Source organism: Primulina eburnea, chromosome 2 (genome assembly GCF_022965805.1).
Source record: "Primulina eburnea isolate SZY01 chromosome 2, ASM2296580v1, whole genome shotgun sequence".
NCBI lineage: Eukaryota > Viridiplantae > Streptophyta > Magnoliopsida > Lamiales > Gesneriaceae > Primulina > Primulina eburnea.
Genome location: NC_133102.1, coordinates 47,970,559 through 47,976,186, shown reverse-complemented (window position 1 = coordinate 47,976,186; position 5,628 = coordinate 47,970,559).

The following is a 5,628-nucleotide window of genomic DNA, read 5'->3' as shown; positions in this document are numbered from 1 at the left end:
GCCAGTCTGGTGTGAGTGGGCCCAGACACTCGCACACTACATGTTTGGTCTCCTCGGGATTGGGTGGGCTCTCGCACTTACCCTCTTGGTGCTCTTCTTTGGCCCTCTCATATTCCCTGGAGCGCTATTTCTGTTTGGGCCTCTCTTTGGTCCACTTCTGGTCCCTGGCGGGCGTTTACTGCAGTTTCTCCTTGCCCGCCGTCTCAGTTCTTTTATAGGATTTTACTGGATGTCGTGGTGGTTCCAGGGATTCTTTCCGGACGATCCTCTTCATTGTTATGATACCTTCGTCAGATTTATACTTCAGATGCAGGATCTTTTTTGTTCTGGCTGGATTGCGATCTTCATTTTGCTCTTCTATCGTCATTGTACAGTGATTTCCTGGCCATATCTTATTTTGACTGCTGGGATTCATACAGTTACTCGGTTTCAGATTAGAGTCGTTTTGACAGATTGGATTCTTCAGGGTGATGGCTTAGAGATGAGAATTTCTCCATGGATTCTGCACTCATCTCCCAGTTATCATTTGGTCTTCTTCGGCGTGTTGACTCTTAGCGCAGCTCGTATTTGATTAGTTTCTGGCGCATTTTTTGTCGTAGTCTAGGGTTATTTTTGCATATGTATTTATGTCCCTAGGCTACTTGGTATTTATGTTTCTACTGCTTTAGCCTTTTTGAGGAGGTCTTGGTTTTGTCCCCCTCCTCTTTTAGGTTTTCTTTCTGCTGTTACTTTTTATTTTGTGGATATATACAGGTAGGGGTCTGCCTAACCCCCCCGCATCCGGCGGTGTTTTCCGGTTAAAAAAAAAAAAAAAAAAAACCCTAAACCCTAAACCCTAAACCCTAAACCCTAAACCCTAAACCCTAAACCCTAAACCCTAAACCTTTGTATCACATATGTTGGATATTATATATATATATATATATGTATTTTTATTGCAGGTATATTGCTCTGGGAATTTGTTTGTCATTCACATTTTCTCTGTGCTAGTGGGTCCAGACATTGGCACAGGATGTGTTCGTCCTGGTTATTGTTCTTGCTGGATGTCTTCCACTTTCATATGGTCCGTGCAAGTGGGTACAGACACTTGCTCATGACATGTTTGTTCTTGTTTGTTCGGAGTGGGTTTCTGCACTGTTTCTGGTGGTGCTTTCCTTTGACCCACTCATGGTCCCTGGCGGGCGTTTACTGCTGGTTCTCCTTGCTCGCCGTATCAGCTATAGTAGAGGTTTTTGCTGGATGTCATGGTGGATTCACAGGGTGCTTTCAGGATGATCCTCTGTTTCTTGCCATGTTCGTCAGACTTCTACTTCATGGGCTTGTGCTTTATGTTCTTTTGCTTCATATGTTGGATATCTTTTGTTCTGGCGGGATTGCGATCTATATTTTGCTCTGGGATCGCCATTGTATAGTGACTTCCTGGCCAGACATTCTTTTGACTGGAGGGTTCGGTACAGTTGTCAGCTACCAGATTATATTCATTTTGACAGATAGCATTCTCCAGGATGATAGCTCAGGGATGAGAGCTTTTGCATTGACTATGCGTTCATCTCGCCGTTATCATTTGGTCTTCCTCAGAATGTTGTTATTAGTGCTGTTTGTATTTGTTTAGCTTCTGGCGTTTTTTCAGTAGCTTTCTAGGGTTAGTTTTGCTTCTGTATTTACTCCCCTAGGTGCTTTGTTTTTTTCGTTCCTACTGCTTTAGCCTTTTTGAGGAGGTTTTGGTTTTATCAACCTCCTCTTTTAGGTTTTTATTATGTCTTCTGTATTTTGTTACTGTCTATTTTGTGGATATATACAGGTAGGGGTCTGCCTAACCCCCCGCCTCCGGCGGTGTTTTATTTAAAAAAAAAAAAAAAAAACCCTAAACCCTAAACCCTAAACCCTAAAACCTAAACCCTAAACCCTAAACCCTAAACCCTAAACCCTAAACCCCTAACCCCTAACCCCTAACCCCTAAACCCTAAACCCTAAACCCTAAACCCTAAACCCTAAACCCTAACCCATAACCCCTCAACCCTGAACCCCTCAACCCCTGAACCCTGAACCCTGAACCCTGAACCCTGAACCCTGAACCCTGAACCTTACAGTCACTCGGATTCTGTTTCTTTTGAGGGGGCGGGCGGTTCATTTTTCTCATATTTTTCGGGAGGGAAATTCGGTTGCGGATGCGTTGGCGGCGAGGGCTCATATCATTAGGGTATATACCTTAGAGTTAGGTCCTTCACTACCCAGACACATATCCATCCTGACCCGCTCGGATATCTCCGGGTTTCCCTACCTTAGATACAGATGTTCTTAGCTATTTGCAGCCCCTTCCTTTATTTGGATCTATTTCTATTTATATCTATATATATATATATGTATTTTTTCCTTTGCAGGTACCATCTCTTTGGAGGTTCGATATTTTTCCTTTTTTCCCAGCTTTGGTTGAGTGGGTCCAGACACTTGATCCCTCAGTGCTTTGTTTCTTTGGATCTGGGAGGACTCTCGCATCTTCTCCATTGGTGCTTTTATTTGGACAACCCCTGTTCTCTGGCGGTCGCTCTCTGCAGGCTTCTCCTTGGCCGCCGCTTTCTATATTTTGTGTTCTCTTGCCGAGTTTTATGGTGGTTTTGGATGATCTCTCTCAGTGGTTTCTCAGGCCCAGAGCACCATTCATGTTGGGATTTATATGTTTCTGCTTTTACTGCGTGCATTGGTGGCTCTCCATGTTCTCTCTTGGCTACCTATTATATCAGCGTTCCAGTCACGTTTGGATTTATGACGTTATGAGCTCCATACGTATTCACCTTCTTCTGGGGATTTGGAGCTTTTCTTATTTCAGCTTGATTGCGGCCCTCCATCTGTGCTTCTACTGTTTTGGTACAGTGTTTCTCCGGCCGGATACTATTTTGATGGCGGGATCCTTTACTGCAGACCGATCTCGGACTAGGATGCCCTTTTCATGTTGGACTTACAGCGAGAGACGGCTCAGAGTTCGGTACAATTGGTTGTCTTTTGCACCTACATCTGAGTCGGACATTTACAGTTTAGACATGATTCAATTTGCTTTTATGTATTTAGCGCTGCTCTTATATGCTCGTTTTTATTATGCGCTTTTCCTAGGGCTTACATTTTGGCCATGTATTTGCCACCCTAGGTTTTATGTTTCTATGTTTTATGTGTTGTCAGACTAGCCTTTCGAGAGGTCTTGGTATAGTCCCCCTCTCTTTAGGCCTTACCTTGTATTTATTTTGTGTTTATATATACAGGTAGGGGTCCGCCTAACACCCCCGCTTCCGGCGGAGTTTTACTTAAAAAAAAAAAAAAAAACCCTAAACCCTAAACCCTAAACCCTAAACCCCAAACCCCAAACCCCAAACCCCAAACCCCAAACCCCAAACCCCAAACCCTAAACCCCTAAACCCTAAACCCTAAACCCTAAACCCCTAAAACCTAAAACCTAAAACCTAAACCCTAAACCCCAAACCCCAAACCCCAAACCCCAAACCCTAAACCCTAAACCCTAAACCAAACCAAATCATTTTGACCCCAAAAAATTTTCTCTGAAAAAACACACAGTAAAAGGTGCGAAAAAACACACTAAAATTGACACTATTCACGCTTCCTCACCGCCATGCCGCCGCCGCCGGTTCCCGGCCGGTTCACCACCCCATCGGCCTCGCCGCCCCTCGGCAACCATCATATCCAAAAATCACAAGAATCGGACCCCGTTTACCCGTCCAAATCCCCGACTGAAATTCCGCATTTTCCGGCCAGTAACTCGCCGACGGTCTCCACCGGTCCTCTTGCCGTCGCAGTTACATCAATCGAGTCGCCTCTTCACGGCGATCTTGGTGTCCAAAAATCGTGTCATTTGGAGTCCATTTGCTCCCCCATTTCCGGCCAAGAAGTTACGCAGCTACTGTTCACGCCGATCTCCACCGCGTTTTCGTCGATTCCGGCCAACTCCGGCGGTGTTATTTCCATCCAAGACCAGATCTGGAATCCTCTCCCTGAGACGATTCCAATTTCATTGGCCCCGTTCCAAACGCCGTTCAAATCCGATGGGAATTTCGGATCTACCGATTTTCCTTCAAAAACCCTAGCTGCGTCGGAATTTTTCTCAAATTACTCCGACGTGGCGGCTCCTTTGGCTAATTGCTCACTACCGTATACTCATCTATCCATGGGTTCTCCAACCATTCCATCAATTTCAGAAAATTCGCCGCCGATCATAAACGCCCAAATCGGTGGGTTTCCGACCACTTCACCGCCGATTTCAGGTACTGTTCCGGCTTATTTTTTTCAATTCCTCTGGCCAAGATCTTCGTCCAACCATGGGTCGTGTTTTGCCTCCTTCAATTTCCGGTTTCCGGCCACCGGTCGGAAACCCCCAATTTCTAGGGCAAAATCGATTTTATTCGCACCCTTTGGTTCAATCGACCCCTCTTATGCCCGGTTCAAGTGGATTGAAGACCGGTTCCGTGATCTCCTCGCCGTCGCCGAACTTTGGTACATCTCCGGTGGTCAACTCGCCGGTCAACTCGGGCGGGTCAACTCAGCGAGTTGACCGAGTCAACTCAGCGGTCAACAACTCGGGTATGACTTCTAAATCTGATTCTCGTGCGACTAAGACGTTTCCGGTGTCATTTAGGGATGCTCTGGCCCCTACTTCCCCTCGCTCGGGGAAAAATGGCTTTGGAGATGTCGTGAATGCTATGGAAGAAATGCCCCCACCGACTCTCAAGGATGGGAAACTGGGTATTTTTTTCCCGGATGAGGTAATGTCTTCCCTGATCGAGCCTTTTAAGTTTTCTTTAGTCGGGAAGATTTCTGGTAATAGATCCTTAGTCCCAAATTCGGAAATTTCTAAGGCATTTGCTCGTTTAGGATTGAAGCGATCTTTTGATTTGAGGTTTTTTCCACGGGGTTTTCTGATCCTCTCACTTCATTGTGAGGAGGATTATGCGTTTTTTTGGACGCGTGGGCAGATGATGGTGGGACCTCTCGGGATCCGTTTCTCCAAATGGACCCCGGAATTCAATCTACAGGATGAATCTCCCATCGCCCCTGTTTGGGTGCGTCTCCCGGGTTTGCCCATTCACCTGTTCAACAAGAAAAGTCTTTTTGCCCTTGCTAAGATTTTGGGCAACCCGGTGAAAATGGATGACTTTACTGCTGACTCCTCTCGGAGCGCTTTTGCTCGAGTCTGTGTGGAGTTGAATGTGTTGGAACCACCCGTTAAGCAAATTTGGGTGGGTTGGGGTGATCATACCCAGGAGATTGATGTTGTGTATGAGAAAATACCTGGGTATTGCTTGGATTGCAAGATGTTGGGTCATTCGACCGACGTTTGCTATTCTCATGGTAAAAATCCTAAACCTGCTCGATCCAAGCCTGCTGATCGAGATCCTCCTCAGCCAGAGGCCCCTCCTGCTCCGGCACCTCCTCAGGGTGCCGTTCCTGTCATTGTCCCGGGACCACAGCCCCAGCTTCATGTCAATGGCCACGGTCCCCGACGTAGACAGCGACGGAGGCCTGTTCGTCAGGCTCTCCCGAGGGATGATCCTCTTGCGTCGAACTCTTTTGGAGTTCTTTCCCATTTACATGAGACAGAGGTCGGCTCTGAGGAGCTTGGATTAG